The 12,125-nt window shown below is 40.8% G+C and overlaps 1 protein-coding gene across 2 annotated transcripts in view; it reads left to right on the forward strand.

The window, feature by feature from the left end:
- The window catches only part of LOC126248542 (DNA-directed RNA polymerase I subunit RPA1), a 346,647-nt gene that overhangs the window by 305,144 nt on the left and 29,378 nt on the right, over positions 1 to 12,125 (forward strand). The window lies entirely within an intron of this gene.

The following is a 12,125-nucleotide window of genomic DNA, read 5'->3' on the forward strand; positions in this document are numbered from 1 at the left end:
GACTATAAGGTTTACCCAGGAGCAGATAGACTCAAATCAAATTTTAGTCATGATGAAGAGTAGGATGAAGTTTAAGAGACCAGTCAGAAAGAATCAGTGCCAAGAAAATGTGATACACAAGTACTAAGGAATGCAGAGACACACTTAAAGTTCTCTGAGGCTGTAGGTACTGTGATAACGAATGGCTCTGTAGGCAGTTCAGCTTAAGAGGAATGGGCTTATCTGAAAAGGGCAATCACAGAAACTGGAAAGAAAACCATAGGTACATTGAAGGTAACTGCGAAGAAACCATGTATAACAGAAGAAATATTTCAGTTGATTGACAAAAGAAGAAAGTATGAAAATGTTCAGGGGAATTTAGGAGTACAGAAATTCATGTCATTTAGGAATAAAAATAAATAGGAAATACAGGGGGCCAAGGCAAAATGGCTGCATGAAAAATTTGAAGAAATCGAAAGAGAAATGATTGTTGGAAGAATGGACTCAGCAAATAGAAAAGTGAAAATGGCCTTTAGTGAAATGAAAAGCAGGAGCAGTAACATTAAGAGTGCAATGGGATTTCCACTGTTAAATGCAGAGGAGAGAGTGGATACATGCAAAGAGTACATTGAAGGCCTCTATGAGGTGGAAAAGTTGTCTGATAAGATTACAGTAGGAGGAATAGAAGTCTACGTGATCCAGTGTTAAAATCAGAATTAAAAATAGCTTTGGACAACTTAAGATCAAATAAGGTGGAAGAGATAGATAACATTCCATCAAAATTCCTAAAATCATTGGGGAAGTGGCAACAAAATGACTATTTATATTGGTGTGTAGACTGAATGAGGCTGGCGATATACCATCAGACTTTCACAAAAACATCATCCACACAATTATGAAGACAGCAAGAGCCAGCGAGTGTGAGAATTAATGTACAATCAGGTAAACAGCTCATGCATCCAAATTGCTGGCAAGAATAATGTACAGAAGAATGGAAAATAAAAGTTAGCATCCTAAATGTGATGATCATTTTGTCTTTAGGAAAGATAAAAGACACCAGAGAGGCAGTTCTGACATTGTGGTTGATGATGGAAGTGAGACTGTAGAAAAATCAAGACACATTGATAGGATATGTCAACCTCGAAAAAGCATTGAGAATGTAGAATGGTGCAAGATGTGCAAAATTCTTAGAAAAATGAGGGTAAGCTCTAAGGAAAGACCGGTAGTACACAATATGTCCAAGAACCAACAGCAACAATGAGACTGGAAGACCAAGAACAAAGTGCTCATACGAGGACTATTCAGAAAGTAAGGAACGATAGGTCGTGAAATGGAAACCACAGTGAAAATCAAAACTGTTTTATTTGCAACACTTAAGCTACAACATCCACCTACTTATCTCCATAGTCGCCGATCCGACTTAGATGTTTGTCATAGCTCTGTACCAAATTTCCAATACCCTCGTTATAGAAGGCAGCCACCAGCGCTTCGCACCAATTCTCTACGCTGGCCTACAGCTCGTTGTCTGTGCCAAAATGTTGTCTTCATAGCCAGCGGTTCATGTGAGCAGAGATGAAACTCAGAGGGAGCCAATTACGGGCTGTATTGTGGGTAATCAAACATTTCCAATTGAAAACGATGCTGGAGCATCTTCATTGCTCCTGCAGAATCCGGCTGAGAATTGTCTTGAAGAAAAAAACGCACAACAGTTATGTAATGTTGGCTGCATAGCTTCAGGCAAAATTTCAACCAGGCCCTTGTACTTGGCAGGAGATACTATTGTTCTAGGTATCTTTATGTGTTCCCTGTGTGCTCAGAACTAAAAAGAACAACATAACACGATTGACGGGCATACTAGACACACTGCCCAACACACATGTGCAAAATTTCATCGGATTTCCACTGTGGTTTCCATTTCGCGCCTGATCGTCCCTTACTTTCTGAATAACCTTCATATTAAAAAGGGTGTAAGATAGGGATGCAATCCTTTATTCCTCCTGTTCAATCTACACATCGAGAATCAATGACGGAAATACAAGAAAGATTCGAGAGGGGGACATTGCTATCCTCAGTGAAAGTGAAGAGTAGTTACAGGATGTGTTGAACAGAATGAACAGTCTATTGAGTACAGAATATGGACTGATAGAAAATTGAAGAAAGATGAAAGTAAAGAGAGAACTAGCAGAAATGAGAATAGCGAGAAACTTAACATCGGAACTGGGAATCACGAAGTAGATGAAGTTAAGCAATCCTGCCACCTGGTCAGTAAAATAACCCTAGGCAGCAAAATATCCCATGATAGACGGAGCAAGGAGGACACAAAAAGCAGTCTAGTTCTAGTAAGAAAGGCTTTCCTGGCCAAGAGAAATCTGCTAGTATCACACACAGCTCCCAATTTGAGGAAGTTTGAGGAAGATGTTTCTGAGAAAGTAAATTTGGAGCACAGCATTATATGGTAGTGAAACATGCACTTTGGGAAAACCAGAATGGAAGAGAATCAAAGCCTTTGAGAAGTGGTGCTACCGAACAATGTTGAAAATTATGTGGACTGCTAAGGAAATTAATGAGGAGGATCTCCGCAGATTTGGCAAGGAAAGGAACAGATAGAAAACACTGGCAAGAAGGGTCAGGATGACAAGACACCTTTTACAACTTCTGGTAATAACTATCATGGTGCTAGAGTGTGCTGTGGAGAGTAATACAGGGTGTATACGACTCGGGACAACAGGCAGATCTGGGAAAAACTTGGAAATTTTTTCATCCGGGACAAAACCGGGAAACCCGGGAATTTTTTAGAAATCTGGTAATTTTTCAGTGTTTTAGTTTTCAGTTAAATTTTTGTAATTTTGACTGGTAAGAACCGATACTCTAACAAAGGCTATTACTGTATCCCGCTACTGCAGAACAACACTTCAACGATAAAACATAAACGAGAGAGAAAAAAAAAAACGAAAATAACTTAAATTGCAAAGGAAATGTGCCATATACAACAACGACACACAGTACTCATGCAAGCGTGTGCCAACAGCAAAATGTGTCAAAAGCCTCATGAAGACTATACAATGCTTCATAACAACAAATTGCCTCTGATGAGCATGAAGTCACAGTTGTTTACATTAGATTTGTTTTAGCAGTTACGAGCGGGCTCATGCACATGCGCAGTTGAGTCATGTTTGAGCAGTAGATTCTCCCGCATCTGGCTACAGAAATGTGGCTGTTGGCTGTGCAAGCAGTTGTAGCAAGCAGCTAGATGCTACCGGGAAAAGGGGGCTCCAAATTCATATTCTTGAGGGAAAAATCTTGTTTCACAAAGCGCTTAGCATCCAGTGCACGTTGGTCTATCGATTATTGATATCATTTTGAAATGTATCCCTGTTCGTTTTTGAACATTTTTGAACACATTTTAAGTTGATTTCTGAATGAATCATAAGTTGATTTTTGAATGCGTGCATAGTGTACGTGATGTCTCTGTCAGGAGGATCCTCGTCGCATCTGAAAATAAACTTTCAACAGACAAAAGGGGACAAGGCTATACGAGTTGAGGGAGTAAAGCCGAACGGGTGAATAACAATCGCTGTCTGATTATGTGGTTGATTGCGTTTGCGAATGATCAGCGTTGTTATAATTACTAGGGAAATCCATAGATTCAGACTATGAGGATGGAAATAAACGACTAACAGGAATAATAAGTGAGGAAGATTATGTATTATCTTCTCGGTGTATCTAAGGAAATGAAATTTTGACAGAAACATTTTGGCCACATCGCTACACTAGTAAGGACCAGTTGTACAGTCCCTGGCTAGCAGCCACTTAAGTTCTGTTTTGGAAGTAACGCGGAAAACGTGTTGTATGAACATGTAACAATGCCTGACCGGAGAATAATCGCGAGATAACTAAACCTGTGATTCTGGCCGGGTTAGTGAAGTTAATCGGCGAACAAATTTTGACAATGGCAGGAATAGCTACAGAACTGGTGATGACAAGACTGTTTGTTAGAGCAAAGAAGGAGAAGAAATGGGGACATCACTCAAATTATGGAAGCATAAGACGATTCCAAATTTATATAAAAATTTCATAATACTACTTTTTGATCTCGTGCTTGAGAAACTGGTGCGTATGAATGAAATGTATAACTAGTTCCTAACATAAAGCTTTTTGCTTGTAGTAGGCCAAATAGGCATTTGATATTGGTACTTCGTGAATTATATTTTGTCGTGTTATAAAAATGACCATTTGTGCCAAAACAGTCTCGTTTATTTGATGTGTGTTACAAAATTGTTGCAATATTAGAAATGCCTATTTTGTTTTATCTTGCAGACAGTGACAAAATAGACGTAATCAGATCGAGAAACCACACCAGTCTTGCGTATTATTTGTATCAACGGGTGTTTCAGTATTAGATAACATTTCGATTTTTCATGTAGCAAAACATTTCACGAACTTTGGTGAGATAATAGATTCTTTCGCAGAAAGGAAAGCATGCCATGTAAAGCTGTGGCAAGAGTAGAGAGAAAAAAAAATGCTAGGAGCTCAGGATTGTAGAAATGTGTACTTTCTTGCTTGTCTCTTGTCTTGATTGGTTTTACGTATCCTATATTTAATTTTATGTCACACAAAACAGCAAGTTATTAGCTAACAGGCAATAAAGAGTGCAAATTTTCTGAAGAGTTCTTGTTCCCCCGATTACAGGTAATCCCATTCGCTATTAATTGCGAGTTTTTTTTTTACAAGAGAGGCAGGCTGTCAAACCAGCTGACTGGGAGCAGGAGAAGCACCACAGGAAATTTCAATTTCCACTGTCCTGAATATAGTTTGATGGCATCCGTTACAAAGTATACATGTTTCAATTCCACAGAGCAAAATAAAGTGACGTGCGATAGAAGAATGCTGTCTGAAGAGGCGTGGCACTGCACTTTGGCACACTTATGACCAAATAACATGTCTTACATTTCCTGGAACACATTTGTTTTATGTTTCAGACTTTCCAAAAGACATGCGCTACAAGATGAACATATTTTTGCAAATTCGATTTTTTTTTAGTATTGACCCGGTTAGCAAATATCGTAGATCCGGGGCTGATGCACAGAGCAGTCTGAGTTATAGTGACCCGTGTTTACATTTAGTGATTTTGCTGTTTCGTCTTCGTTACTCTCACGTCAAATGAAAACAAAATGGATATCTGTGCCCAGGTGCTATCAAGTGATTTAAAATGCATTCACATAATTACGGAGGGCTAAAATATGTTATTAGTTTCAGATTTTATTTTATTTCCGCCTTTCTGACAGTCAAGCATTAATCACCTTGCAGTACGATGAAGTTATTTTTGTCTGTTTGCTAAAGAAATTCGACTTTTATTAACCTTTTCAGCAGAGGCAGTCAATGTATTTGAAACGAAATGTTTAATTCCACAGTACTGGTTAGTTTCAATTGTTCGCTGCATTTCATGTGCACGTTTTCGTCTTTCAAGCACGTATGCCATTATGCCATAATAAAGAACCAAACATGAAATAAATACAGCACTGGTGCTCCAAGAAAATTTGCGTCCCAAAAACCACACTGAAAAACTTAATATCAGGTCGAAATCTACTTCACTGAGAACTTGGATATACGAATGTGCACTTTAAGTATGCATTTTAAATGTGCACATTTTAGTATGGTTCACGAAATTCCAGTGCTCTTGGAGTATCCTCTGATGTCTTGTTTCTTTTATGACATAATGTATGATCTTTCAATGTTTTACACATATGGGCTTCCTATGTCATGGTAGCTGTGCAAGCACGGTGTCGCCTGTTATCTGCGCTCTCTGGCTACTGCTGAAACGAAGATATTTCTAACAGGTCACGGGAAAATATTGCGAATGGTGGTTTGAAAAGCGTTTCTTTCAAAGTAAATATCCTTTTACGTAAGTTGAACTATGTGCGAGAATGTACCATGAATTCCTTAAATTACATATCATTTGACTCTCATTTAAAAATCAACTCTTTGATGACAAGCCATTTAGAAGAATTTCGAACCCTGAAGATCAGACATTTATGTCATTGTTAAAAATTTTACTGGCACATTTGTGTGATATATCTTAAAGTGTAACACGCGCAAAAAAGATCAACATTATATGCGAAAGCTTAGCTTCTCTTGTAGCTTATTAACCTTAGAGACCAATATTATATGTGAACGCTTTGCTTTTCTTGTAGCAACACTATGTATATTAATTTAAACTATTAACTTTACCTGTTTGTGTGTTCGTGCTACTTAACAGTGACGTTGCTGTTGGCTGACTACATCATGTGTCCTATGGTCTGAATATCTGCTGCCATCGGCTGGCGAGATCACGTGACATGAGCTATGACTGGCTTACAAAAGCACATCACAATCTCAATTTCAATGATTTGGAAAGTAACATGCGGTGTTTGGTGTAATTCCAATGTATACTTTCGTAATATGAAAATACGCAGCATACATATTGCTGCACATCAAAGATATTTCCAAAACGTGTCTTTTTCTCTGAGGTTCGTTTTCTATTGTGCCAGGAAATTCAACGGCCATGTATAAACCCATAACCATTCAAAGGATTGATATGTTTTGCAGGGAAAGTATACTGCCACTTAACACGGAGAAAGTGTGTTTTCACCCGGGAGAAAGTGTATTTTTAACCTGCAAATCTGGGATTTTTTTTCCTTGTCCGTGTATGCACCCTGTAATAACTGTAAGAGGAAGACAGAGATTAGAATACATCCAGAAAATAATTGATGGTGTTGGTTGTAATTGCTACACTGGGATGAAAAGGTTTGCACAGAAGAATAACTCGTGGCAGGCTGCATCAAACCAATCAGAAGACTGATAAGATTTCCAGATGTGGTGACAGGTAATCAAAGCCCTGGTGAAGGATGTGGTTCAGTTGTTCCATTACAGGAAGATACTGGGTGACGAGGGGGCACACCTTTCTAGCTGATTGTTGGGATTGTTGGGCACATTAGGGATGTGAGAGGATATGGCTTGGGAAATCAGTTTGTGGACTAGATTTGGGTTACTCATGAGACGTTCAGCATACTGGGTAAGGAAATTCTCATTACTTCAGATATGCCATTCACAAGTGGCCAGGCTGTATGAGAATGATTTTTTACTGATTTCACATACCAACTCTGCTACGGTCACTGTACAGCTTTTTATGTTGGCATGACAACCAACTAGCTGTCAACCAGAATGAATGGCCACCGCCCAGCTGTAGCCAAGAACGAAGTTGACCACCCAGTGCCACAACATGCAGCTGAACAAACACGCTGGAGTTCTGTGGCTGCTTCACAACCCAGGCCATCTGGCTCTTCCAGCAACAGCTTTTCTGATTTACGCAGATGAGAATTATCCTTGCAACACATTATTTGCTCCACCAACTCTTCTGACCTCTATCTCTGCTAATCCACTCTTCTTACACCTGCATCCAGCAGTTTCCATCTCTTCTGTCTTATCATCTCATCTCAGTCCACCTCCCACTCACCTTCATCGTGTGCCACATATCACTGGCTCCCAAACCCATACATCAAATGTCTAGCCCATGCAAGTACCATCCCTCCCTCCTGGATTCTAGCCAGCTAACCTGGAGCTTCCTTCCAAGCCACTAACTACCTGTTCCCAACCCCTCTCCCTGCCTCCTGCCTCTGTCTCCCCCTCTACCAACCCTGTTGGACTCAATCCCCACCCCACCCCACCCCACCTCACCCCACCCCTCCACCCCACCCACCACCCCTCCACCCCACCCCACCCCACCTCACAATAGTCCAACTGTCCACAACGTAGGATCATAGGTGTTTGTGTTTTATACACTCTAGCTCAACAGAGAACTTACTCTGATAGCTAGATAAATTTCAGTCATCAGTTGCAAATGAATTTTATTATCTTCGCCTGTCTCGATAGATTACTTTCTAATCTTCAGAAGCCAACAATATTAGGTATATTATAAGTTTTTAGACCTTAGCGATACGTTTATGCGAAGAATAAAAAGTATATTACAGGAACTTACTTAGTTTAGCAGACATTCAATACTTTCTTCAGAGAAGAATAATGCCATGGTATGTTCAGAACCTTTCATGTTGTGTATGATTATTTTAAGCAGCATTTGACAATCTACAATAACTGAGTCAGATTTATGTATCTGTTGAGCTGCCAGCAAGGAACATATACAAAAGCATATATAAAAAATATAACCAAGGCATGCAGAGACATTATATATGATAAATTTGAAAAAACATGACCAACAATTCCAATATATGAAAGGTATGGGCTAATTTTCACATTTTATAAGAGATGATATGTTATCAAAATAGTGTCCATTTTGTAATGCAAGTTGATCATTTAACAAATCTTTTGAGTTTAGATGAGATTGTTTGTGTATTTCAAAGTCTTCTTAAAAGCTTCATTTTGTAGCCCGCATCTCGTGGTCGTGCGGTAGTGTTCTCGCTTCCCACGCCCGGGTTCCCGGGATCGATTCCCGGCGGGGTCAGGGATTTTCTCTGCCTCATGATGGCTGGGTGTTGTGTGCTGTCCTTAGGTTAGTTAGGTTTAAGTAGTTCTAAGTTCTAGGGGACTGATGACCATCGATGTTAAGTCCCATAGTGCTCAGAGCCATTTGAACCATTTTTTCATTTTGTACCCCCGTCAATTGTATGTAAAATTTCCTTGTTAAGCGAGGATGGCGGAGGAGGTGTGTGTTTCTCTATTTTAAGATGTTATGCAAAACTTGACTTATACGATTCTTACCATCTTTGTTGAGCAAGTGCTTGGGTAGATGACAATTTAATTTTTTGAAACTGGTAAAGGTAATAAAATTTATTTGCAACTAATGACTAAAATTTATTTTGAAAAAATAATTCTACAGTTGTTGAAAATTACAGCCATGAATGAAATAGGTTTCATTCTGTTCTGTGCCTGTTGATGACTTGGTGCCTCTGTTGTTTATTGACTGATCTTCTTTAATCTTCTTTTATTTACAAAGTTCACCTTCTTTCAAAAGGTTTATTTTGAAAAAAAAGTTATTTGATAGAAATTGTATTCAGGTTTTATTAATGCCTAGTTATCTATCTCTTATTGTGACTTAATTTCATAAGTTTGACTTGCAGCCTTTTGAATGATTAGCTTTTTTGGTTATTTGCTGCCCCCCCTCCCCCCCCCCCTCTCTTCCTCACCTGGATTTTTGGGAAATAATGTATTGTATCTATCTACATTTAGCTTGATGTCTTACGTTCGATCTTCCCTATCACAGTAACAGAAACTTGTAGAATTTTTAACATTTTGGTAAGGTACAATCATGCTGTGGACATCATTACTGGTTTTTCCTTTTTATCTTTGTGATCTGAATGTACTACAAACTGCTTGAGAGAAAATACTTTCATGAAAACTAGACACTTCGATTTATCAGTTGGTAGTTTTAACAGATCTTACCAGTCTGAAATGCTGAACTATAATGATCTATAAAAAATCCTTTTCAAACAAAGTGATCCATCTGTAACATACTGTAGTGGACCAAAGATAGCTGCGGAGGAACCAGAGCGAAACATGAACAGTTCTTGCTTGTCAGGATGGGTTCAAATGTTCCTATGGGCACGCTAACGTCCGTAGAGGGTTTGAGTGTCAGTTGTGGTATGTGGGTAAGTGACAGACAGACCAGCAGTGGACATACACACACAGTCCTCTATTGAATCATTCAGCGTCATTCTTCCATGAACTTAAACAAGTCTTTAATTAAAGTAAAGTAAAGTCATATTGCATGAATGACTGGGAGATCCTGAATGGCTGGTTCAGCCGCCTAATTGGAAAGGCTTTCCCTATCCTTAACACCCGCAGACTTCTTTCCTTCATGGAGTATGAGGTCTGTGTGCAAATGTATATCTCTTAAGCGTAGGTGACTAGTGTGTGTGTGTGTGTGTGTGTGTGTGTGTGTGTGTGTGTATGTGTGTATAGACTCTCCTCTCGAAGAGCACCATGGGGGCCACTTAGCTTATTGTCCCCATCTGATGGACAGATTACCATAACAGTGTCACATGGCTTCACTTCAAGAGACACTAAGGAGAGCTTTGGTATTTAAATCAGGACATTGGCGCAAAGTCTGGCGATCGGAAACTTTATGCCACCACCTCTCCTCCTGGCAACCAAATACTGGCAGTAAAGATTTCTTCCATCACCAGGATTCGAACCGGCTTACCTCCAGGTCGAGTGCCACCGCATGGGCATGCATTAGCGACCTCGGCCTCAATGGTGGGTAGTCTTTAATTATTCCGTCCAGTTAATATAGTCATTCAAGTGCATTTGGACCGATGTTGAAGAGCAGCATCTGGTACGGTGTTGGCTCCCCAGGTTCGCAGGCAGCCAGAGGTACCTCTTTCGTGACACAATGGTGGCAGAGTTTCCAGCAAAGACAAGGATTGTGTTTGCGGCTCAAGTTTTGGACCAGGTCAGTGGCTGGAGTCTAGTGCAATTAGTAGCATGTATCAACATCACAGAAGTCAGTCAAGCTGGAGTGGCTTCTCGAAGGCTGGTCCCAGGGCATTGACTTTCGGAACAGTGTCGTCGAAGTCTTATTGCTGCTGAGGGGTACTAAACATGAATGGGCCATGGCCGGCTGCAGCCAATGTCCATGGCTTGTTGCCTGATTTCAATGCTTGTGGTATGATAACACAGGCATGAAGTTCAGTGACAGCACCTGCTGTCTGGCTGTGGCCTCATTATGGTTTTGGGCTCTGGCTTCTGCTTGATGGTCTGCTGTAGTTTGGTCCTATTGTAATACCCTATTTGCCTGCTTTCTCTTCCAGGTGACTCAGCACAAATATGATTCATAGTTAATCTGCGCATGACTTCACTTGTAATTGATTAAATGCTCTTCATCTCTGTGTTTGAACACTAGAAAGATGTTTCCTGGTCTCAAAATAAAGCCCCTGTCTATACTTCATAATATTAAGTTAACTCTCTAGTAGTGTGTATTCGAATACTTCACTGTAGTTAGCCGTGGCATCTTTTAGTATGCAATAATTTTTTATCAAAGTCCCATTTTCTTTTCTCAAAATAAATCCAATTATGGAAAGTCCATGATGGAATGCTGACACTGTTATGAAAGGGGTAGGTAGATTGCTAATAAGCATGTGGTGGAGACACTGTGTCGCAGAGAGGGCACAACAAAAAGACAGCTAGACATTTGAACTCCTAGCCAGAAAGCCTTCTTCTAAAGCAGAACACTCTCCCTCCCCCCCTCTCCCTCCCCCTCTCCCCTCTCCCTCCCCCCTCTCCCTCCCCCTCCCCCTCTCCCTCTCCCTCCCCCTCCCCCCTCTCCCTCCCCCCTCTCCCTCCCCACTCTCCCTCCCCCTCTCCCCCTCTCCCTCCCCCTCTCCCCCTCCCCCTCCCCCTCTCCCCCTCTCCCCCTCTCCCTCTCTCCCCCTCTCCCCCTCTCCCCCTCCCCCTCTCTCCCTCCCCTCTCTCCCTCCCCCCTCTCTCCCTCCCCCTCTCTCCCTCCCCCCTCTCTCCCTCCCCCCTCTCTCCCTCCCCCCTCTCTCCCTCCCCCCCTCTCCCTCCCCCTCTACCTCCCTCTCCCTCCTTCTTTCCCCTCCCTCTCTCCCCCCTTATCTCTCTCTCTCTCTCTCTCTCTCTCTCTCTCTCACGCACACACATATTCACTCTTGACCACTGTTTTTGGCTGGAGACAGCGGTCGCATACGTGTGTGTGTGTGTGTGTGTGTGTGTGTGTGTGTGTGTGTGTGTGTGTGTGTTTTCTACTTTAATAGAAGCCCTTTTGGCCAAAAGCTCAAATGTATAGCAGTCATTTTGTTGTTCCCCTCTGCAACTCAATGTCTCCTCTACATGGTGAGTAGCAGTCTTATAAGAAGCCAACTTTAGAGACAATTCGGCTTCAAGTCTGAGATGCTGGATTTTACTTTCTCTTCTAAACTACTGTTAAATTTCTACTTCTGGCCTGGGGCCAGAGCTTATTAAGGTTGTAATATGACATCTTTATAAATTTACAAAATTAACTGTGAATGGTTTATTTTTTGTTTTTACATAATATTCTTGAATCGTGCTTCTCTGTAGTTTTTAATTCTTGGCTTCTAGTTCTACTAACATTTCCTTGAGTATCTGTAATGTATCTGAAAATTCATCCTTCCATTGTA

This window comes from Schistocerca nitens, chromosome 1, assembly GCF_023898315.1.
Source record: "Schistocerca nitens isolate TAMUIC-IGC-003100 chromosome 1, iqSchNite1.1, whole genome shotgun sequence".
Classification (NCBI taxonomy): Eukaryota; Metazoa; Arthropoda; class Insecta; order Orthoptera; family Acrididae; genus Schistocerca; species Schistocerca nitens.